The sequence below is a fragment of the Narcine bancroftii genome, chromosome 6, assembly GCF_036971445.1.
Source record: "Narcine bancroftii isolate sNarBan1 chromosome 6, sNarBan1.hap1, whole genome shotgun sequence".
Classification (NCBI taxonomy): domain Eukaryota; kingdom Metazoa; phylum Chordata; class Chondrichthyes; order Torpediniformes; family Narcinidae; genus Narcine; species Narcine bancroftii.
Window position 1 is genome coordinate 129632958 of NC_091474.1, and position 25659 is coordinate 129658616.

Here is a 25659-nt window from a genome sequence, read left to right on the forward strand (position 1 = left end):
GCAAAGGCTGGTGGGGTAGTAGGTGAGAACAAGGGGAATCCTGTTTTTGATCTGGGTAAGGGCTGAGTTCATGGTGATGGAGGAGAAGCTTCATTTTTTGAAGAAGGGTGTGTTGGGCCCTACCAGTTGCCCCAATAATCAGAGACAAAGACTGAGGGGAATAATAGGCTTTATTACACACAAGACTTGCTGGCCTGGGTCCAAGCTAGGGAAGTCCAGGGAAGAAAGAGGTAATTTGACCTTTATGGCCTGGGTCACAGGGGAGGAGTTTAAGAGAGGATGTCATCAGGAGGATGGCCCAGCCTGTGCCTGTACTGGCTAGTACATACAATTAACCATATCATTACATTCACCCCCTCTTTTTAAATAGAGACCACAGGGAATGATAACAAGAAAGGGAGAGAAGGAAGAAAAAAAAATGGGAAAAGGCAAACTCTCTCTCTGACTAGAAGGTTCAGTCGCACTGGTGACTTCCTCCTTTTGCCTGACCAACAGGGGGGGAGGCCTCTGTGTCTGTGCGCTGCTCCTCGGAGGGGGGAGGGGAGAAAGAGGCTATCACGGGAGAGGCCGGGATGGGAACAGTTTGGGTCGGGAAACTCCCAGGGAGGATGGGTGCTCTGAGGGGGGAGGAGCCAGACGGGGAATCAGGCAGCTCAGACTCCAGGATTGTGCTTCTGTGTAGTGTGATCAGATCCGTAGGATGGTTGGCGGCAGGCAGGGCCATTCCAGGGTCTCCGGCCCTTGCCAGGTCTCAGATCAGTACAGAGTCCTCGTGGCCATCAGTGTACCTCACAAATGCTTATTGGGGGTTGGCATGAATGAGGAGCACCACTTCCAGCAGTGGATCCATCTTATGGCCCCTGACGTGCTTCCGTAGCAGGACCGGCCCTGGGGTTGCCAACCAAGGAGGGATGGAGGAACCGTTCGCTGATCTCCTAGGGACAGCAAAGAGGCATTCATGCAGGGTGGTGTTAGTAGCAGTGCACAGCAGCGATCAGATGGCATGGAGCACCTCGGGCAAAACTTCTTGCCAGCAGGACACTGGCATGTTTCTAGACATGAGGGCCAGGAGCACTGCCTTCCACATGGTGGCATTCTCCCTTTCCACTTGGCCATTACCCATGGGGTTATAGATGGTGGTCGTGCTGGTGGCTATGCCTCTGGCTAGGAAGTACTGTCGCAGTTCCTCACTCAGGACCCCCGGTCGCTGTGAATATAGTCGGGGTACCTGAACAGAGTGAAGATGCTGCAGAGCGCCTCGATTACAGTTGTCAAGATCATATCTGGGTAGGGAATCGCAAAGAGGAACCTGGAGAACTCATCCACCACTGTCAGGAAGTAGGCGTTCTTATTTGTAGTGGGTAGGGGGCCCTTGAAATTGACACTGAGTCACTTGAAGGAGTGTGTGGCCTTAATGAGGTGTGCCTTTTCTGGCTGGTAGAACTGTGGCTTACATTCCGCGCAAATCTGGCAGCGTCTGGTCGTGGACTGGACATCCTTAATGAAGAACGGGAGGTTCTGAGTCTTGACCAAGTGGTACAGTCTCGTGACTTTGGGGTGGCACAGAATGTCATGTAGGGCCTGGAGACAGTCGAGATGTGCACTGGTGCACATCCCCCGGGTTAAGGCATCTGAGGGATCATTGAGTTTACCCGGCCGATACAAGATATCATAATTATAGGTGAATAACTTGATCCTCCACCCAAGAATCTTGTCATTTTTGATTTTACCCCACTATTTTATATTGAACATGAAGGCCACGGCCCTCTGGTCTCTCAGCAGGGTAAACCCTTACTGGCCAGGTAATGTCACCAGTGGCGCACCACCTCAACGCGCTTGTGTTTCCTTCACGACAGAGAAGTGCCATACTTCAGGACTGTGCAGGGTGCGGAAAAAAAATGCTACCGACCTGCCTGCCTGGTTAAGTGTGGCGGCCAGTGCGAAATCGGAGGCATTGCTTTCCACTTAGATTGGGATGGATTCATCTACGGCATTCATGCGATGTCTCCTCGGATCTGGTGAAATGCAGCCTGGGCTTCCGCCAATAACGGGAAGATTGTGGATTTAATCAGGGGATGGGCTTTACCAATGTAATTGGACACCCATTGTGCATAATAGGAAATCAGCCCCAGGCACCTCTTCAGTGCCTTCAGGGTGTTTGGGACTGGGAGCTCCATTAGTGGTCGCATACGGTCAGGGTCTGAAACAATGACACCACGTGGCATGACGCAACCGAGAAGAGCCAGGCGATCTGCATTGAGTACGCACTTGTCCTTATTGTACGTCAAGTTGAGAGACTTGGCTGGACTTAGGAACTTTGTGAGATTAACGTCGTGGTCCTGCTGATCATGGCCGCAGATTGTAACATCGCCGTCAGCTTGTGCTCCTCCACCATCCGATCCATAACCCTCTGAAAAGCAGAGACACCGTTAGTAACACTGAAATGCACCCGCAGGAAGTGAAACAGTTTGCCGTCGGCCTCAAAACCTATATAGAGCCGGTCGTACGGGCAGAGGGGGAGTTGATGATAGGCTGACTTGAGGTCAATGGTCAAAAAGACTGTATTGCGCGACCTTGTTGACCAAGTCAGCTATCCAGGGTAGCGGGTATACATCCAACTGGGTGAAGCGGTTGATGGTTTGACTATAGTCAATCACCATCTGGGGCTTACCTGCCCCTCCGACCACAAGGACCTGTGCCCTCCAGGGGCTGGAGCTAGGGTCTATGATCCCCACTGCCAAGAGTCGCTGAACCTCGGCCTGGATGAACTCCATATCTTTAGTGCTATAATGCCTACTCTTGGTGGCAATCGGTTTACAGGCTGGGGTGAGGTTGATGGAGGGTCCACCCGCAGGGTTGTGAGGCTGCAGGATGGTGCCGAAGGCTGGGTACTCGATTGGGGAGTGGGATTCATAAGCTGGGGGTTGTGAATGGTGAGCAGAGGTTGGGGCCCCCCGAATGCCATCATCACACTCATGAACTGACTCTGGAAGTGGAGGCCCAGAAGGGTCAGCACACAGAGCTGGGGCATGATCAACAATACGAAATCATTGTGACATTCCCCCCCCAGCACCGTCAGAGACATTACACAATACCCCCAGATGCAAGTCTTCGCTGCCATTGATACTGATCGGGTCATCGGCCAGACGGGAAGGGAGAGTCTGTGGACCACCTCAGGGTGGATAAAACTTTCGGTGGTGCCGTTGTCAAAGAGGTAACCAGAAGTTCTTCGGTTGCACATGCCGCGCTACTCCTGAACAGGGTTCTGGTCCTACAAAATTCCTGGTAGTGGCACTTCTTCCCACAGCCCAAGCAGTTAGCTCCTTTTGCGGGGCAGAGGCGTTGCAAGTGTCTAGCCTGCCCGCAGAAGTTGCATCTCGACGATACCAGTGTCACCACAGCTGTGGTTGGGTCAGTTGCCCCCGATGCGATTCCCAGGACGGCGGCCCTCGTGGCGGCGCGTGCTGGATAGGCCCAATTCTGCCCGCGATTGACTCCGCATGGCTCTGGGTTGAATCAAAGGTTCTGGCCAGTTGGATTGCCCTTTTTAGTGGGAGTTGATCCTCCTCGAGGAGACGTTGTCAGATATAATCAGGCCTCAACCCCGACACACAAGTGTCTCGGACCAGGTCTTCCACGCACTGGGCCCCCGATATCGGGGCCGTGGGGTTCCCCAGTCTTTTCCAAGTGTGACTAGAGATCAAACAAACTCTTCAACCGACTCACCAGGCTGCTGTTTTCTGTAACAGGAGTAGACTTCATTAACCTTGGGCTTGTATAGCGCCCGAAGTTCAGCCATCACCTCGACATAGGTCGTGCTGCTTCTGATGACCTGGAAAGCCCTGCCAACTCTTGCCTGTAGGACCTTCAGCTTCTTCTCGTCTGAATCGCCCACTCCAGCAGTGGCCTCGAGGAAGTTATGGAAGTAGTTCACCCACTGTTCAAAGAGTTCTGATGCACCAGGGACTTGGGGATCTACCTCTAGCCAATCAGGGCACAGCAACTTCTCCATTACCGGAGACTTTAAACAATTGTGTTTAATAAATTGTTGGGCCCTACCAGTTGCCCAAATAATCACAAAGACAAAGACTGAGGGGAAACAATAGGCTTTATTACACAGAAGACTTGCTGGCCCGGATCCAAGCTAGGGAAGTGCAGGGAAGGAAGAGGTGACTCCAAGGAGAGGTCTAGGAGAGGATGTCATCAGGAGGATGGGCCAGCCAGTGCCTGTACTGGCTAGTACATTCAATAAACCATATCATTACAGGGTGGACACCTGTGATGATATGGACCAGAAGACCTCATATTTGAACAGATACGATGGAGACAGAGGAATTGAGAGAAAGGAATAAATCCATACAGGGGACCGGATGTGAAGAAGTGCAGTCAAGGTAGTTGTGGGCATGGTTAAGTTTGTAAAAAATGTCTGTAAAAAGTTTGTCTCCTGCAATGGAGACAGAGAGATCAAGAACGGGAGAGTGTCACCGGAGATGGACCAAGTGAATCTGAGGTCAGGGTGAAAGTTAGCAGCAAAGTAAGTGAAGTTGATGAGCTCATCATGGGTGCATGAGGCAGCATCGATGTAGTGGAGGAAGAATTAAGGAGCCTTTGTAGGTTTTCAGCATGGATAGTTCCACAAAGCCAACAAAAAGGTAGTCATAGCTGGGATTCATTCTGGTACCATGGCTACTCCCTTGACTTGGAGAAAGTGGGATAAGCCAAAGGAGAAGTTACTGAGAGTGAGAACAAGTTCTGCCAGACAGAGGAGGGTGGTGGTGGAAGGGGGTCATTTTAGTCCATTGTTAAGAAAGAAACAAAAGGGTTTGAGACCTTATGTATGGGGGATGAAGGTGTAGAGAGATTGGACATCCATAGTGAAAATGAGGTGGTCAAGTTCAGGGAATTGAAAGTTATTAAAGAGATGGAGGGCATGTGAGGTATCGCAGATGAAGATAGGGAGAGACTGGACGGGGGGGGGGGGAATATGGAGTCAAGGTAAGATGATATTAGTTCAGTGGGGCAGTAGCATGCAGAAACAATGGATCTACCTGATATAATTGGGTTTGTGTATCTTGGGTAGGAGGTAGGACCAGGAAGTGTGGGGATAGGAATTTGTACATACTCCTCATTACCTATGTGGGTTTTCTCAGGATATTCCACTTTCCTCCCACTCTCCAGAACATGAGGACAATAGGTTAAATGGGTGTAATTAGACATCATGGGTTTCATGAGCCAGAAGTCTTCTAATGTTCTGTATCATTTTTTTTTAAATGTAAAATGTTCATTGTAAGTGTTCCACTAAATATAATTGTGTGAAAAGTGTTGGCTACCCAATGGCTAAAGAGACTTTGGAGGAGATGATGAGCCAACAGTTATAGGCAGACTGTAAGGTTGAGGAGGGGTAAATTGTTATAATCTCAGTCATGCAAAAGGATGTGCATGACTTTTTACAAGTATGGCTTTAGCACTGTGGCAAGAAGTGAAGTCTAGCAGGCAGGATTAATAAATGGAGTTGTGAGAAAGGCAAGAATATTTTCAGAGCTGATAAATTGTATGGTATTTTGAAGAAGATAGAAAAATTGGAGACATGACTACAGTTGTCGAATCAAACAATATTGTCTGAATAGTTCTTATTACCAGTCCCAGCTGGTCTACCCCTTTTCCCTTGGTCACTGTTCCTCTTATCTGCATCTTTTCCTGATCCTATTCTCTAATTTCTCTGTTGAAATTGTTGTTCCACTTCCTCTTCCCAATCTTTTCACTGAGCTATCTATCTTCTCTCCACCTCACTCTCAACCTCTGCAGCGAGCAAAGCCTCGATGTTGGAACTCCCGTACCAAGGTATGAGACCTCAGCTTGCTCTTCACTAAAATATGGCAGACTTCCCTCCATTATTTGGACTTTTCCTGGGGTCCAGCATTAGGACACAAGTCCACTTGCAATCTTCTAAGCACTTATATGGAGTTGAACCTGGAATAGGAGGAAGGTGATTAGGGGAAGGAAGAGCAAATCCATCCATTTCAATCTCAGCCTGGTGGATAAGCTGCTGGCAAAGAAGCAAACTGCCCACCAGGCTCACCTTGCAAAGCCGTTCTGGCCAGAGAAGAAACAAGCCTTCCGTCGCGCATGCAGCCATCTTCAGCGCAAACTCCGGGAGACCCAAAATGAGTGGTGGACTAGCCTCGCCAAACGAACCCAGCTCAGCGCGGACATTGGCGACTTCAGGGGTTTCTACGAGGCTCTAAAGGCTGTGTACGGCCCCTCACCCCAAGTCCAAAGCCCGCTGCGCAGCTCAGACGGCAAAGTCCTCCTCAGCGACAAGATCTCCATCCTCAACCGATGGTCAGAACACTTCCAATCTCTTTTCAGTGCCAACCGCTCAGTCCAAGAATCCGCCCTGCTCCAGCTCCCTCAACAGCCCTTAAGGCTAGAGCTGGATGAGGTCCTCACCCGGGAAGAGACATATAAGGCAATTGAACAACTGAAAAGTGGCAAAGCAGCAGGTATGGATGGAATCCCCCCAGAGGTCTGGAAGGCTGGCGGCAAAAACTCTGCATGTCAAACTGCATGAGTTTTTCAAGCTTTGTTGGGACCAAGGAAAACTGCCTCAGGACCTTCGTGATGCCACCATCATCACCCTGTACAAAAACAAAGGCGAGAAATCAGACTGCTCAAACTACAGGGGAATCACGCTGCTCTCCATTGCAAGCAAAATCTTTGCTTGGATTCTCCTAAATAGAATAATACCTAGTGTCGCCGAAAATGTTCTCCCAGAATCACAGTGTGGCTTTCGCGCAAACAGAGGAACTACTGACATGGTATTTGCCCTCAGATAGCTCCAAGAAAAGTGCAGAGAACAAAACAAAGGACTGTACATCACCTTTGTTGACCTCACCAAAGCCTTCGACACCGTGAGTAGGAAAGGGCTTTGGCAAATACTAGAGCGCATCGGATGCCCCCCAAAGTTCCTCAACATGGTTATCCAACTGCACGAAAACCAACAAGGTCGGGTCAGATACAGCAATGAGCTCTCTGAACCCTTCTCCATTATCAATGGCGTGAAGCAAGGCTGCGTTCTCGCACCAACCCTCTTTTCAATCTTCTTCAGCATGATGCTGAAACAAGCCATGAAAGACCTCAACAATGAAGACGCTGTTTACATCTGGTACCGCACGATGGCAGTCTCTTCAATCTGAGGTGCCTGCAAGCTCACACCAAGACACAAGAGCAACTTGTCCGTGAACTACTCTTTGCAGACGATGCTGCTTTAGTTGCCCATTCAGAGCCAGCTCTTCAGCGCTTGACGTCCTGTTTTGCAGAAACTGCCAAAATGTTTGGCCTGGAAGTCAGCCTGAAGAAAACTGAGGTCATCCATCAGCCAGCTCCCCACCATGACTACCAGCCTCCCCACATCTCCATCAGGCACACAAAACTCAAAACGGTCAACCAGTTTACCTATCCCGGCTGCACCATTTCATCGGATGCAAGGATCGACAATGAGATAGACAACAGACTCGCCAAGGCAAATAGCGCCTTTGGAAGACTACACAAGAGTCTGGAAAAACAACCAACTGAAAAACCTCACAAAGATTAGCGTATACAGAGCCGTTGTCATACCCACACCCCTGTTCGGCTCCGAATCACCGGCATCACCTACGGCTCCTAGAACGCTTCCACCAGCGTTGTCTCCACTCCATCCTCAACATTCATTGGAACGACTTCATCTCCAACGTCAAAGTACTAGAGATGGCAAAGGCCGACAGCATCGAATCCATGCTGCTGAAGATCAAACTGCGCTGGGTAGGTCACATCTCCAGAATGGAGGACCATCACCTTCCCAAGATCGTGTTATATGGCGAGCTCTCCACTGGCCACCGAGACAGAGGTGCACCAAAGAAGAGGTACAAAGACTGCCTAAAGAAATCTCGGTGCTTGCCACATTGAGCACCGCCAGTGGGCTGATATCGCCTCAGACCGTGCATCTTGGCGCCTCACAGTTTGGCGGGCAGCAACCTCCTTTGAAGAAGACCGCAGAGCCCACCTCACTATCCAAAGACAAAGGAGGATAAACCCAACACCCAACCCCAACCAACCAATTTTCCCTTGCAACCGCTGCAACCGTGTCTGCTTGTCCCGCATCGAACTTGTCAGCCACAAATGAGCCTGGAGCTGACGTGGACATCACCCCTCCATAAATCTTCGTCCACAAAGCCAAGCCAAAGAAAAAAAAATACATTCTTTTCATCACTTGCATTTGGAACAGGTAGTAATCCCTAGATCACCACCCTAGCGTTCCTGTCTTTCAGCTTTCGTCCCAGCTCACTGTAATCCCTTTTCATTACCTTCTCCCTTTTCTTGTCAATGTCGTTTGTACCCACATGTGCCAAGACATCAGGCTGCTCTCCCTCTCCTCTCAGAATTCAGTGCACAGAAGTTAGCATTATCAAAGTTCACCAGTCTTTGGTGATTAACAGGCAAATGGTTACCACTTAGGAGGGTTCTTGCTGGTTTACAGAGTGATTCCTTTTCTAGGACATCCACAAATGATTCACTTTCAATCAGTCTTGCTGACGAAACTTGTCCCTTTCAGGGTTCTCCAGATGATCCTCTTTCTTTCAGGTCACCTTTCACACCACCAATCTTCTCCTTTGACCAGGGAGCCTTCCAAAGTTTGCGAGCTTGTCCTTTTAGAACAGATTTCTGTCTCCTCTCTCTCTGTTTCACACCCTCCCTCTCTGAGAGCAAAACTCTTCTTCTCTGCCTGCAAGGATCACATGGTCTCCCAGGTAAGTATGTCGATAATTCGTTGTCTCCTGCAAAAAGCATTCTGCAAAAGTCCTGCAAATATTCAGTGTTTTAAAATGTGTGTGTGCAAGCTGCTCTAACAATTCCCTGCAAACCACCTCTAAATACTCTGTCACAAAATATATAAATATTCACAGTAATCAGAGTCCAAAAAATTGACTTGCAATAGTGCCGACAGTCCATTTGTGGTGTCGGAGCAATCTATGAGTGCACCAATGGAAGGTTCAAGAGTCTGATAGCTGTTGGATAGGTATGGTTCTTGAACTCAGAGGTGTTGACCTTTTGGGCTCTGTACCTTCTGTCTGAAGGTTGCAGTGAGAAGGGATTGGGACCAGGGTGCTGGGGGTCCTTTATGATGTTGGCTGCACCTCACATCGATGTTGGGAATGGATGGGAGGTCAGAGGCTGTGATGGAAGTGGATATGTTTGTTACTTTCCGCAGCCTTCTGTGTTTCTGGGCACTTGAATTACCAAACTAGGCTAAATTTTGCTTATCAAAATTATTTCCTGGAACTCAACCCTTTCACAAATAAAGGAATTCCTGTATATTATCTTATAGTTAAACTATTTTGTAATCTGCTACTATTATATTTTAATCTCCTTGTACCATCTTACAGTTAGAAATAATTATATTACAGTTTTGCAACGTAACTGTATATTGTAAATGTAGACTGATACTAGTTATCACTATATCAATATTGCTAAATATAGCTGCCAGTTATCCCTATTTTATACTTACCACTGCAGGTTTCCAACATTGAACATCTTTCTGGGGGCTTTACTGTTCCTGGGCTTTGGCTTGAAGTGAAGGTTGAGTTTGCAGCGAACCAGCCGGTGGTCAATGTGGCATACCGCGCTGGGCATGACCCTGGTGTGGAGCACATCTCGTTTGTCACTTTCTCGCACCAGGATGTAGTCCAGGAGGTGCCAGTGTTTGGATCGGGGATGCATCCAGGTAGTCTTAAGGCTGTCCCTCTGCTGAAAAAGGGTGTTTGTAATGACAAGCCGCTGTTCTGCGCAGAGCTCCAACAGGAGGCGCCCATTTTCGTTGCACTTGCCGACGCCATGCTTGCCCAGGATTCCTGGCCAGGTTTCTGAGTCTTTGCCGACGCGAGCGTTGAAGTCGCTAAGGATGACAACCTTGTCGGCTGTAGGGGTGCGTTGGATGAGGTTGCGCAGGTCAGTGTAGAACTTGTCCTTTTCTGCTGGTTCCGCCTGGAGGGTTGGAGCATAGACACTGATGAGGGTGATGCGACGCTTGTTTTGAAGGGGGAGTCGCATGGACATGATTCGGTCTGAGTGGCCTGTCGGAAGGTTTTCGAGTTTGGAGGTAATGAAGCTCTTGACCATGAAGCCTACACCAGATAGGCGTCGTTCATCCGAAGGCTTGCCAGACCTGTAGAGTGTGCAGCCTGCGCCGCGTTCTTGGAGGCTGCCTACATCTGCCAGGCGGACTTCACTGAGAGCGACTATGTCGATGTCAAGTCTGAGGAGTTCATGTGCAATGAGGGCAGACCGACGTTCAGGTCGGTGGCTGTCAGCCTTGTCTAGCATGGTTCTGATGTTCCAGCATGCTAGCTTGAGTTTGTGAGAGTTTGTGAGAAGTGAGAGGAAACTTCCAGGCAAACCTCAAAGCAAAGCTCGACGATGCAATCCGCCTCACGACCCGTCCCCTGAAACCCTCTGGGATCATCTGAAGACTACCATACTGCAATCCACTGAAGAGGTACTGGGTTTCTCCTCCAGGAAAAACAAGGACTGGTTCGACGAAAACAGCCAGGAAATCCAGGGGCTGCTGGCAAAGAAGCGAGCTGCCCACCAGGCTCACCTTACAAAGCCGTCCTGTCCAGAGAAAAAACAAGCCTTCCGTTGTGCATGCAGCCATCTTCAGCGCAAACTCCGGGAGATCCAAAATGAGTGGCGGACTAGCCTCGCCAAGTGAACCCAGCTCAGCGTGGACATTGGCGACTTCAGGGGTTTCTACGAGGCTCTAAAGGCTGTGTAGGGCCCCTCACCCCAAGTCCAAAGCCCGCTGCGCAGCTCAGACGGCAAAGTCCTCCTCAGCGACAAGATCTCCATCCTCAACCAATGGTCAGAACACTTCCAATCTCTTTTCAGTGCCAACCGCTCAGTCCAAGATTCCGCCCTGCTCCAGCTCCCTCAACAGCCCCTAAGGCTAGAGCTGGATGAGGTCCTCACCCAGGATGAGACATATAAGGCAATCGAACAACTGAAAAGTGGCAAAGCAGCAGGTATGGATGGAATCCCCGCAGAGGTCTGGAAGGCTGGCGGCAAAACTCTGCATGTCAAACTGCACGAGATTTTCAAGCTTTGTTGGGACCAAGGAAAACTGCCTCAGGACCTTCGTGATGCCACCATCATCACCCTGTACAAAAACAAAGGCAAGAAATCAGACTGCTCAAACTACAGGGGAATCACGCTGCTCTCCATTGCAGGCAAAATCTTTGCTTGGATTCTCCTAAATAGAATAATACCTAGTGTCGCCGAAAATATTCTCCCAGAATCACAGTGCGGCTTTCGCGCAAACAGAGGAACTACTGACATGGTCTTTGCCCTCAGACAGCTCCAAGAAAAGTGCAGAAAACAAAACAAAGGACTCTACATCACCTTTGTTGACCACACCAAAGCCTTCGACACCGTGAGCAGGAAAGGGCTTTGGCAAATACTAGAGCGCATCGGATGCCCCCCAAAGTTCCTCAACATGGTTATCCAACTGCACGAAAACCAACAAGGTCGGGTCAGATACAGCAATGAGCTCTCTGAACCCTTCTCCATTAACAATGGCGTGAAGCAAGGCTGTGTTCTCGCACCAACCCTCTTTTCAATCTTCTTCAGCATGATGCTGAACCAAGCCATGAAAGACCTCAACAATGAAGACGCTGTTTACATCCGGTACCGCACGGATGGCAGTCTCTTCAATCTGAGGTGCCTGCAAGCTCACACCAAGACACAAGAGAAACTTGTCCGTGAACTACTCTTTGCATATGATGCCGCTTTAGTTGCCCATTCAGAGCCAGCTCTTCAGCGCTTGACATCCTGTTTTGCGGAAACTGCCAAAATGTTTGGCCTGGAAGTCAGCCTGAAGAAAACTGAGGTCCTCCATCAGCCAGCTCCCCACCATGACTACCAGCCCCCCCACATCTCCATCGGGCACACAAAACTCAAAACGGTCAACCAGTTTACCTATCTCGGCTGCACCATTTCATCAGATGCAAGGATCGACAACGAGATAGACAACAGACTCGCCAAGGCAAATAGCGCCTTTGGAAGACTACACAAAAGAGTCTGGAAAAACAACCAACTGAAAAACCTCACAAAGATAAGCGTATACAGAGCCATTGTCATACCCACACTCCTGTTCGGCTCCGAATCATGGGTCCTCTACCGGCATCACCTACGGCTCCTCGAACGCTTCCACCTGCATTGTCTCCGCTCCATCCTCAACATTCATTGGAGCGCTTTCATCCCTAACGTCGAAGTACTTGAGATGGCAGAGGTCGACAGCATCGAGTCCACGCTGCTGAAGATCCAGCTGCGCTGGATGGGTCACATCTCCAGAATGGAGGACCATCGCCTTCCCAAGATCGTGTTATATGGTGAGCTCTCCACTGGCCACTGTGACAGAGGTGCATCAAAGAAAAGGTACAAGGACTGCCTAAAGAAATCTCTTGGTGCCTGCCACATTGACCACCGCCAGTGGGCTGATATCGCCTCAAACCGTGGATCTTGGCGCCTCACAGTTTGGCGGGCAGCAACCTCCTTTGAAGAAGACCGCAGAGCCCACCTCACTGACAAAAGGCAAAGGAGGAAAAACCCAACATCAACCAGCCAATTTTCCCCTGCAACCGCTGTGGCCGTGTCTGCCTGTCCCACATCGGACTTGTCAGCCACAAACGAGCCTGCAGCTGAAGTGGACATTTACCCCCTCCATAAATCTTCGTCCGCGAAGCCAAGCAAAGAACAATACTTACCACTATATTGCAATCTATTTTCATCATGTTACAGTCAATTTCCACCAAATAGTGTTTTTTTTTAATATTTAATATTCCATACATGCAGTAACTACAATTATTACATTACTACAGATATCACAAAAAGAACCAAATGATTACATACATGATGGTTTTTCACCCTGCCTCACAAACTCCTCCATCCCACCCCTCAAAAAAACTATATACACACTGAAATAATAAGTTTATAGGTATATAAAAAAAAAGAAAAAAATCCTTGGATTGCAAAGAGAGATGTCGTCTAGTACAAATCATCTATTCTAACGTAAAGGTACAGAGAATTCCACAGGACTAGAGGGAAAAGGATATCACTACAAATTTAATCCCATTATTTGAGTGTACGAGCACCAAATTTGTAAAAACATAGAGTATTTATTTCATAAATTAGAAGTAATTTTTTTCTAAAGGAATACAACTTTGAATTTCGGCTTGCCACCTTGGCACAGTTAAAGATGTATCCAATTTCCAAGTAATTGTAATACATTTTCTTGCTAATGCTAATTTAACAAATTTTAATTATTAAATTGATGGTTTAAATTTAGGATTTGTACCTTCAATATTTCCTAATAAAAATAAATCAGAACATAGTGGTAAAGCAATTTCTGTAACTTGTTTCAAACAGTTATGTAAAGCCACCCAAAAAGGGACAAGTTCATGATGAATGTGTGATAGACCCTATATCTTCACCACACCTAAAATATTGATCCGCAAAATTTGATTTCAATCTATTCAACTTCTGTGGTGTATGATATAATTGAACTAATCTATATTTTACATTGATAGTATCAGTCATACAATCCCTACATAAATTTTTCCGCATTTGTTGATCTATTATAGTATTCAAATCTATTTCCCATCTCTTCCTTGATCTATATAATCCTAGTTTAGGAGTTCCTACTTGAAATAATGAATATATCAAAGAAATAAAATGTTTAACAATCCCATTCCTAATAAGAAGTTCTCCCTTCGAGCTAGACAGAAACATTGTTAGTCCTAATTTATCTCTCAAATATGCTCTTAACTGAAAATAACAAAAAAGAGTTTTATGTGGTATAGCATATTTATTTCTCAATTCCTCAAATGACATTAATTGATCTCTTTCATAATAATCTTCAACATTAACAATCCCTTTTAGGTGATATAGACCCTTCACCAATTTCATGATTTATTTTATTCCAAACATTAAACAAATGTTTCAATATGGTGTCTCTTTATTAGCAACCAACAATTTTTATTCCCACATATATAAATTCTTCTGCTTTGTTCTCTCCTTTGTTCTATATTAACCCATACTAGGTTTTTAAAATTTTTTTTAAAAAAAGAGACAAAGAATCTCATCTGTGCCACTCAATAATAATTTCTAAAGTTAGGAAGCTGTAAACCTCACAATTTGTATTTCCACATTAGCTTCTCTAAAGAAACTTGCTATTTTAACTTTCCAAAGAAATTTCCTTATTTGTTTATTTCATTCTTGAATTTTTTTGATGTATTAATATTGGTAACATTGGGAAAAGATATTGTATCCTTGGAAATATATTCATCTTTATACAATTCACCCTTCCAACTAAAGTTATAGGTAAATTTATCCATTAAAAAAACTTCCTTAACCTTTTTAAGGACAAATAATTCAATTTATATATATTCTTTAATGTACTATTAAATATTTAATACTTTATTTTGGCTATTTAAATTGCTTATCCCTCTGACATTTAATATAACTATCTACGGTCAATGGCATCATTTCACTTTTATACCAATTTATTTTATAATCCAAAACTTTTCCATATTCTTCCAGTTGGGCATACAATCTTTAGGGCTAATCCAATTGAAAAAGTTTCATCCAAATCCAAATTTTTCTAAAACTTTAAACAAAAAATCCTACTCTAATCTATCAAACAGCTTTCATGCATCTAAAATCACTGCAACACTCAAATCACCTCTCTTTTGTGCTAGAAGAATTATACTAAGCAATCTTTCTTTAAAACAAACCCTGTCTGATTCATATTAATTTAAGAAACAAATTATTCATTCTATTTGCCAAAACCTTTGCTACTATTTTCTAATCCATATTTAATAATGAGACAGGACTATAAAATGAAGTTTTTAGAGGGTCTCTATCTTTTTAAGGAATTACAGTAATTATTGCCATCAAAAAATGATTCTGGAAGAGTAGAAGTTTGTGAAGACTGATCTAGTACTTGCATAAATATTAATTAAACTTTTTATTAATCAATTGCCAATGCTTATCTTCAGAAACAGACTTTTGAAGGTCATTTTCCAAAATTGTAATTCCTTTTTCTAATTGATCTGCTTCTCTCATATAATCCTTCTTAATTTTAGATGTGAAACATAATTTGACCTCATAAATATGCCTTTAAAGTGTCCCATATAATACATTTATAATTTCAAGTTTGTATCACAAAATATCCTCATAAGATTTTGAACAAAATTACAAAAATATCTTTCCTTTTCAGGATTAAAGAATTTAATCTCCATCTATATATCAACTTCTCCTTGTCAGGCATTTCTATCGTTATTAACAAAGGTAAATGTCAGATAGAATCCTCGGTTTGTAGTACGCTTCAAAAATCCTAGTTTGTATTTGAGCCAAAACCAAAAATAAATCAATTCTTGAATAAGAATCAACCCTACTCGAATAAAATGAATAATCTTTCTCTCTAAGGTGGATTCTTCTCCATACATCATTTAAATTCAAATCTGTCATCAAACCCAATGTAGCTTTAGCAGCTTTCGTTCTTGTTGTTACTCAAGTGGTCTTATCCATCAATGGATGCAAGCAAAAACTGAAATCCCCTCCTATTAAAATATTTTCATGTGCCTCTGCTAAATTTAAAAAGGTATCTTGAATAAATTTCTCATCATCAATATATGGAGCATACAAATTTAAAAATGTCCACATTTCTGAAAATATTTGTCAATGTACCATTACATTTCTGCCTGTAGGGTCTGTAACGATATCCTGAACCTTAGTCAGAAAATTCTTTTTAATCAAAATTGCCACCCCTCTTGCTTTAGAATTAAATGAAGATGACATTACATGTCCCACCCAATCCCTTTTTAATTTCAAATGTTTTTTTCAGTTAAATATGTTTCTTTTTTTAAAATTTTTTTTATTTTTCACACCATAAATCACATTAGCCATGATATACACTTTTTCTTTTTCACACATATACAGTGACTTTTTCTCCCCCCCCCCTCCCTCCTCTCATCCATTTTAGGTATACAATCTAGGTTGCATTAAACCAGTCAGACAATGTTGTCATTCAACAAAAATACACCAGAAATTCTACTGAGTCCATTCTTTTCTTTCCTTCTCCTTCCATCAACTTAGGTAATGTTTGTCCCCGGTAGGTTTTCGCTATTGTATTTAATGTAAGGCTCCCATACTTGTTCGAATATTTCAATATTATTTCTTAAACTATATGTTATTTTTTCTAATGGAATACATTTATTCATTTCTATATACCATTGTTGTATTTTCAAATTATCTTCCGAAGAAAAGCTACATCAACTCCCAATTTCTTAATGTTAACATTCTCTTTCTTTTTATTGATCCATTTTGCCCATTAACATTAAAATTTAGAAACTTATTTACCTTACACATCTAGATAAAATATTTATCAATCCATCTCCCTCCCCTCATCCTGCAGGTCTCCTCCAAATCAAACCAAAACTGTATTCGCACACACCTCCTCTAGCAATCCAAAAGAAAAGACAAAAGTGCAAAAGAATATATTTACAAGTTCATACCTATAACAATATAAGAAAAATCCCTCCCAATAAATATTGTCTAATACAACACTAACTCCCTCCATTTTACTGGTTGTGACCAAGGTCTCAAACAGACAAATAATCCTGCAGAAATCAACACCTCCCAACTCCCTTGGTACATTCAATATATAAGCTTTAATCACTTAGCTAATAAAAGTTAATCAATTAATTAGTTAACCATAGTAAAGTTGACAATTCAAAAATCAAAAGAAAAGAGCACAAAAGAAAAAAAAATACATGGCCAAATTCTTACATCTCAAATATAAAATTGAAGTAAAGGAAAAAGGGATAGTTCATTGCAACAAGTCCGTAGTATTTGCAAAAGACTGAGCTTCAGGAAGACTCCGGCATACTCTTCTGCTTGAGCAAAATTTGTTCTCCTGGAACAAAAATCTTCAAAGTCACAAGGTATTGAAGGACAAACTTGTAACCTTTATGGTATAAAATTTTCTTTGCTGAATTAAATTCTTTCCTTCTTCTCAACAAATCTTCACTCAAATCAGGGTAGAATAATATCTTATCCCCTTCCCATAACAAAGAACCTTGTCATTCTTTCACTCCTTTCACAGCAAGGCTTAGAACCTTCTCTCTGTCTTGATAATGTAGGAGTTGAGAAACAGTTATTATTTTAATTAAGGAGTTTAGAAATGGTTATTATTTTAATTGCAGGAGTTTAGTACAGTTATTATTTTCATGTTAGGAGTTCTGAAACAGTTATAGAAGGTAGAAAGAAAAAGCAAGAAAAAAACTAAAATTTTCTTTGTGTAAAATGGCGCATGAAAAACAGCAGAACAGAGTAAACAAGATAACAGAGGAATTTAAGAAATATGCACGTACACACACAAAGAGCTTGTTTAATAGGGGGTGGGGAAAGGAGGTGTGAGTACGGGATAGGAGAAAGTTGGAGTCAGTCAAGAGTCAGACGAATAGGGAAAAGTGCCAAACCAATCCAAGAAGGATAGATGTAAGAAAAATGTAAGCGAAGGTGAATTGAAAAATGTATAAAAACAAAGAAGCTTCCCGCCCTCGGTGTAATTTCCCGAGGTAGGGGGAAGAGTACCCAACCTTGCAATGTTGTAAATGTAAATAAGTGTTCTTTGTTCTCAACTTTTGTCTCGAGCATATTTTGTGAACGTGAAGGCACTTCTCACAACTTGGGGACTCGTCCAGGATCACACTCCCTCCACTGACTGGTGCTTGTCTGAAAGGGGGTTGGTGCACCCCGGCTGATTTAGCCAGACTCCTGGTCATCGAGTGTCCGGCCAATGGACGTAGCGAGTGATATCTGAGAAGAGACGTTGAGAACAAAGGACGGTACAGCCGTGCGAGTGACATGCTGGGAAGGCTCGACAGCCGGGTAAGACTGATTTATCCACCATGGGTGGGGGAGGGAGCAAAAAGAAAGGTCTGAGAATAGGACCGATTGATAGAATTCCCCCGGGAATCCCATTGGGGAGGCAATTGATGAATTGGGGTGTGGGAAAGATAAAAAGCAAATGATCCAGTACTGTTGCCACGAGTGGCCTGAGAATCCAATTAAGGGGTCTTCAGTATTTTGGCCAAAATACGGTTCGGATAAGGATTGGGTATGCCAGGCATTGAATACCTGGCTTTATGAGCATAGACCCAAGGACTCCGAAAGTAGAGATTATGCTGCCTGCTGGTTGTTTGTAGAATTTGACCAGATGGTGATGAATACAAGGGATCCGGCGAAATCTAAGGAACAGGAGCCTTTGGCTCCTCTTCCTGAAAATTGGGACCCCTTGCAGGCATTACCTCCACTATATCCTGAGCCGGCTCCTCCCTTGCCCTCTCCTCCCCACCCACTTTATCCTCCCCTTCCTATGTCTGCCACTCCAACCCCTCCGAGACTCATCAATGAAAATGAACGAGAAAACACGATAAGGACTAGGTTACAAGCTAAGGGACCTCCGCCGCCTCTTACCCCCCAGGTATATAACCCAGACTGTAAGGGATTATTAGAAGAGCAGTGTGAAAAACTTCACAAAGAGAAGGCTGGGGAATTTGCTTTGGGTCCCAGACATCATAAGGAAGATCCAGTTCTATCAGGAGCCTGGGGACCGGACCTTTCTGAGGCGCAAATGTTTCCCCTTCGCGAGGTACCCTTAGGAGGTCCAGGGGGTGGAATAGGCTTTGTAAATATCCCCTTGACTAGCACAGAAGTAAGAAATTTTAAAACGGGAAATTAAGTCTTTAATTGAAGATCCTCAAGCCTGTGCGGAGCAATTAGATCAGTTTCTGGGACCTAACATTTACACCTGGGACGAGTTAATGTCTATATTCAAAGCTTTATTTTCTTTAGATGAGAGAGGAATGATTAGACTAGCTGGAATTAGGGTGTGGGATCAGGAACACCAGGGAGGTCCAGGAGCAGTTGCTGGAGAGGACAAATTCCCTCTGGTCAATCCACACTAGGGTAAGGGGACGGTAGATGGTCGCACCCAGATGGAAGAATACAGGATGAACCTGATAAAGGGAGTGAGGGAGTCAGTACCAAAAGGACAGAATTTTAAGAAAGCATTCGAGGTTTCCCAGGGCCCAGAGGAAACCCCCTCGGCCTTTTTGACGAGACTGCAGGCAGCAATACAACAATATGGAGGATTGGATATAGAGTCACCAGTTGGGGAACAATTAGTTTTGACAGGATTTGTTACAAACTCAGCCCCAGATATACGAAAGAAACTTCAAAAGACTGAAAATTGGCATGAACAGGGATTATCCCAGCTCCTACAAATAGCCCAAAGGGCATATGTCCAAAGGAGTGAGGATAAGCAGAAAGGAAAGGCAAAGATATTAATGCAGGCAGTAAAGGAAGTCGTAAAGGGACAGCAGGGAAGTCAAAGACGCCGGACCAATGGTCCGGACGGATGGATGGGAATGAAAGAGGAGGGCCAGGATTTGAAGGATGGGATGAATCCCAGGGTCCCCGACCACGATGGGGGCTCTAAGAGATGGTCCCAACAAAGGATGGCAGACAGGGCTCAAGGTTTGTTACTATTGTAAAAGAGAGGGACACTTCAAGAGGGAATGCCCCCAGAGGGCCAGGGATTAAAGCTATGTCCTGATGGAGGAGGAAGATTAGGGGAGTCAGGGTTCACTCGTAAAGAGTGCCATGGAGCAGCATGGAGAACCATTGGTAAACTTAAGCAAAGGACCCCACGAAGAAGATATGATTTTTATGGTAGACTCGGGAGCTGCTCGTTCGAGTATTTTAACCAAACCCAAGGGAACAGTTTTTAACGGGAGGGTGATTATTTCAGGGGTCAGGGGATCTAACTTTGAAGTTCCTGAATTAAGGAGCCTTAGGATACAAATGGGGAGAAAAGTAATAAGGGGAGACATTCTACTGGTTCCCCAGGCAGGAGTCTGCCTGCTGGGACGGGATTTGCAGGATTTATTGGGTATTGGGACCCGGCCTCAAGGAAAGGGAATTGGGGTCCAGTTCTACACATTGACACAAGAAGATCGCGATTTGATCGATCCCAAGGTGTGGGCCAAGAAGGGAAATAGAGGGGGGTTGGATGTTCCCCCACTTCGGGTCACGCTAAAAGACCCCAATCAGATTGTCAGACGAAAGCAATATCCAATCCCAATGGAGGGAAGGAAGGGACTGCAACCCGTAATTGATCAATTATTATTGGATGGGTTACTCGAACCCTGTATGTCCCCCTTTAACACCCCAATACTGCCAGTACGAAAACCAGACGGTACTTATCGGCTGGTACAAGACCTACGAGAATTAAATAAGGTGATTTTGGCCCGATACCCCGTTGTGATGAATCCTTATACAATTATGGGAAAAATAGATCCAAATAGTAAATGGTTTAGTGTGATAGACCTGAAAGACGCCTTTTGGGCTTGCCCTCTGGATGAGGGTAATAGGGACATGTTTGCCTTTGAATGGGAAAACCTGTATACTGGACGAAAGAACCAGTATCGCTGGACAGTTCTCCCGCAAGGCTCTACAGAGTCCCCTAATCTGTTTGGCCAGGTATTAGAACAAGTATTGGAAGAAGCTCCAAAAAGATCAGACTGTCAACTAATACAATATGTAGATGATTTATTAATCACAGGAAAAGAACAGGAGGCTGTCAAACAATATACGGTGGATATGTTAAACTTTCTGGGAGAAAAGGGGCTGAGAGTAAGTGAGGCGAAATTGCAAATTGTGCAGCCAAAGGTAAAATACCTGGGCCATCTAATTAGTCAGGGGTGTCGGCGAATAAGCCCGGAGAGAATACGTGGCATTTTGCAGGTCCCACCTCCCAAGGATGCCCGAGAGCTCAGGAAGTTCCTTGGTCTGGTGGGATATTGCCGAATTTGGATAGAAAATTATTCTAGTTTGGTAAAAATTTTTGTATGATAAGTTAGCTGGCCTAGATAATTCTCTTGTTGTCTGGACAGAGGAAGAAGTGGAGGGATTTAAGAGGATAAAGAGTTGTCTCGCCAAGGCTCCAGTGTTGGCATTACCTGATTTGAATAAACCATTTGACTTATTTACTAATGCAAAGGATGGGGCAGCTACGGGTGTATTGACCCAGGAGCGAATGGGGCTCCGGCAACCAGTGGCGTTTTTGTCCAAAGTATTGGACCCAGTTTGCCGCGGATGGCCGGAGTGTGTCCAGGTTATTGCTGCCACTGCTGTCCTGGTAGAAGAGGGTCGAAAGATTACCTTTGGCGCACCCATGACTGTCCATACCCTGCACACCATCCGAACTATTCTGTTACAGCGTGCGGGGAGGTGGTTGACTGATTTGAGAATTCTAAAATATGAGGCAATTTTGATGGACCGAGATGACCTGACGCTGGTTACTAATCGGGACCAGAACCCAGCTGCATTCTTAGTATCTCCGTCAAGTGAGACGGCCTATGATCAGCTGGAACATGAGTGCTTGGAAATAATAGATTTGCAGACTAAGATCCAGAGTGATCTAGGGGATGAGCCTCCATGTGAGGGAGAGAGATGGTTTATAGATGGTTCTTCTCGTTGTATAGAAGGAACTCGTTACAGTGGATATGGCATAGTGGATGGAAAAGATGGTTCTGTTATCGAAGCTGGTCGCCTCCCCGGTCTCTGGTCGGCTCAGACATGCGAATTATATGCGCTGTGTCGAGCCTTCCAGAGACTACAGGGGAAAGTAGGAACAATTTACACAGATTCTAAATATGCTTTTGGAGTTGTACATACCTTTGGAAAAATTTGGAAGGAACGGGGATTAATTACAGGAAAAGGCCAAAAATTAGTCCATGAAAATTTAATAATCAAATGTTTGGATGCTTTAATGCTGCCTAAGGAGGTGGCCGTGGTCCATGTCCGGGGACATCAGGTAGGGGAAAGCCCCGAAGACTGAGGTAACAGACAGGCAGATGAGGTCGCAAAGGAGGCATCAATGGGAGTAAACTTCAGCTCACCCGCCTGTGTGCTGAGACGGGTCTCTCCTGGTTTAAATGTTTACCCCTGGCTTTGATTTGTATTCGTACCGCTCCCCGTCGTGATATTGCCGTCTCCCCGTATGAAATGATGTTCGGCCTTCCTTATCTGGGCTCCCATACAGACCTCCCAATACCGGAGGCAAATGACCAATTTATATCTAAGTATCTGCAGGAACTTTCCACCACGTTGGCTGATCTGAGAAGAAGGGGTATTCTAGCGCAGACGCCACCTTTGGAAATCCCCATACATACCATTCAACCCGGTGGCTGAGTATTGACAAAGAGTTGGAAAGATGTTAAGTTGTCGCCAACCTGGGATGGTCCTTTTTGTGTCCTTCTAGTTACAGATACTGCTGCACGAACGCGTGAAAAAGGGTGGACTCATGTCCGGAGGGTGAAATGTTATCACCAGCCCCTCGAGAGTATCTCCACTGACCTAGAAGGCTCATATTGGCAGTCGGAGCGACATCCTAGCGACCTCAAGCTCACCCTGCGACGAAAAATTTGATTTGTGTATAATAATAATGTCGTTGTTTGTATTTTTCTTTATTTTTCCCATTGCTTTTGCCTCCACTCCGTCTTGCTGCCAATGTGTTAAGTCCTTTTGGAAGAGGGGCAGCACTTCGGGTAATGATGTTGAGCTTAGGGAGATTAAGTATTTTGAGAAGTGGACGGGGACGAAGGAGGGTTGTGTAGTCCCAAGAAAGAACGACAATTGTTCTTTTGCCTCCGAGACAGATACCATTTTTCTAAATCTAGGAGAGGGTTCTCCCCTCGGTAAGTCAAGTAATAGATTCTTCCTGTCCTGCCCCCCCCCCCCCCCCACCCCCAGAACCCTTCTGTTCCTCCAAATTAGGCAAACTGGGAGACCCTCTAGTGAGGGAAGTGATTTCACTGCGGGCAGGTTCTAAGTATAGTGGTACCAACATGATCACCGTTTCGCCACGAGTCTCAAAAGAACTTATACGAGAGGGCAAGAATACAAGCCAATAGGCATAGACTTGGAGATAACCTATGGGTCGATTTACATCAACTTACCGTCCAGGAGCTCGGTGTTCGTAACTGTTGGATTTGTAGCGGCCCAACCCGGGATGGAACTTGGCCATGGAGAGGTGAGCCATTAGATGATCGTACACTTCTTGCCTCCAATCTTTCCACTAGCACTTCTGGTCAATCCCCTGAGTCTTTGAAGTTGGAAAATCATCCACAAGGCTTTGAGTGCTTGGTAAAAAAACACGGCAGGTACCCAAAGGGCGATTTGGCTTGCCGGCGCTGGAATAATATCACTAGTGGAAATTGGGTTCCAACCCCACCTACCGGCTTCCTGTCCCTTTCTAATCGATCAGATGTTCCCTGTGTACCCTCGGTTCCCATTAATGACACACCTGACCTTGCCGACGTTGAGTTTTGGAATTGCACTGGTTTCAACCTTTATCAGGCCATTCCTGCGCTGACATCCTTCTGGGAAGATTCTAGTCCTTCCGGCTATGCACCCGACGGCCTATATTGGATTTGTGGGAATATGGCTTATACATACCTTGAACCCGACTGGAGTGGGACTTGTATTGGTATGATTCAACCACATTTCCATCTTCTTCCTCCAGATTCCAATGAACATATTTCCACTCGATTACATTCCCCCATACAATGCCGTTTGGCTGAGATCAGCAAATGGGGGGATAACTGGCCCCCTGAATGCATAATTTCATACCATGGACCGGCTACGTGGCACAGGATGGTTCATGGGGGTACCGAACTCCAATTTACATGCTTAATTGTCTAATCTGTTTGCAGGCTGACCTAGAAGTAATTACTAACCAGACAGCTACTGCCTTAGATTTGTTGGCAGAGGAACAACAGCAAATCCGGGCTACCGTTTATCAGAACCGCCTAGCCCTGGACTATTTATTGGATGCAGAAGGTGGTGTGTGTGGCAAGCTGAATCTCTCCAATTGCTGCCTTACAATTGATAATAATGGACAAGCTGTTAAAGATATCTCTTCAGGTATACGGACACTCTCCCATGTGCCTGTGCAAACATGGCACCCTGCCATTGGCTCATGGTTGTCTAAATGGTTTAGTGGCTCCTGGTCATGGATACGTTCAGCACTTATCTTTTCTGCCTTTATACTTCTTGCCTTAATACTGATCCCTTGCATCCTTCCTTGCCTCCAGTGTTTGGTTAGACGAGCCATTCGACAAATCAGTCCCATTATGGTTCTGCAACAACAGGATTATGCTGAGGCAGCAGAGAACCTTCTGAAACTATGGGAAAAAGAAACCTCCATTATTTAGACAGGTTTGAAAGTGTAGCTCTTTTTAAGGGGTGGATTGTAGGAGTTTAGAAACAGTTATTATTTTAATTGAAGGAGTTTAGAAATGGTTATTATTTTAATTGCAGGAGTTTAGAAACAGTTATTATTTTAATGTTAGGAGTTCTGAACCAGTTATAGAAGGTAGAAAGAAAAAGCAAGAAAAAAGCTAAAATTTTCTTTTTGTAAAATGGCGCATGAAAAACAGCAGAACAGAGTAAACAAGATAACAGAGGAATTTAAGAAATATGCACGTACACACACAAAGAGCTTGTTTAATAGGGGGTGGGGAAAGGAGGTGTGAGTACGGGATAGGAGAAAGTTGGAGTCAGTCAAGAGTCAGGCGAATAGGGAAATGTGCCAAACCAATCCAAGAAGGATAAATGTAAGAAAAATGTAAGGGGAGGTGAATTGAAAAATGTATAAAAACAAAGAAGTTTCCCGCCCTCAGTGTACTTTCCCGAGGTAGGGGGAGAGTACCCAACCTTGCAATGTTGTAAATGTAAATAAATGTTCTTTGTTCTCAACTTTTGTCTCGAGCATATTTTGTGGACGTGAAGGCACTTCTCACAATAATGCAGAAACTTTATTAATATAGAACATGGTTTTTGATTATGGATAGGCTGAGGTCTCAGAGCCCAATGAGCTTTATCCAATTTCAATCTTATTCTCAAAGTTATCTTCTCCCAATACATTAGGAATCTAATCTTGAAAGAAGAGAATCACATCTGGACCTCCTTTCCCTTCTGACAGACCTACTATAATAATGTTATTTCGCCTACTAAAAATTTTTCAAAAGATACACTTTATCAGGAAGCTTTTTATTTACTGTAATTAAACCAGTTGTTGTATTTTCCACATTAGACACCCAGTCTTCAACATGCTGTACATCATCCAGTACTCTAGTAATTGTTTCTTCCATTTTCTCTAATTTCATCTTCATTCCATTTATAACATCCAACACCTTATCAGTTTCTTTAATTTCATCCTTAACACTCTTTAATCCTTATCTCATTTCCCCTTTCATTGCTTTAATCTGCTGCAATATCATTATAGATAACTCTTCTGTCTTGCGTTGAGGATTAGATTTAATTCCTTCCATACCTCTTCTTCCTCCTCCTCTTCAGCTGATGAACCTCTCCTTGAGCCTGATTCTTCCTCCTCTGGAGCCGAAATCGAGGTCCCCGTCTTTTTTTACCGATGGTTGCTGCACTCCCAGCAGTCCCTGGGGCTTCGTTCTACCGCGCATGGAGCGAGAAACCGCG

At 44.7% G+C, this 25659-nt stretch overlaps 1 long non-coding RNA gene across 1 annotated transcript; it reads right to left on the reverse strand.

Moving 5' to 3' along the window:
• Window positions 1-222: 222 nt before the first annotated feature.
• Window positions 223-25598, reverse strand: LOC138737590 (uncharacterized). Its single transcript, XR_011341035.1, has 3 exons — window positions 25499-25598; window positions 2269-2410; window positions 223-935 (listed from the first exon to the last, which is right to left on the reverse strand). It is a non-coding gene; the product is annotated as an uncharacterized lncRNA (long non-coding RNA).
• Window positions 25599-25659: the final 61 nt, after the last annotated feature.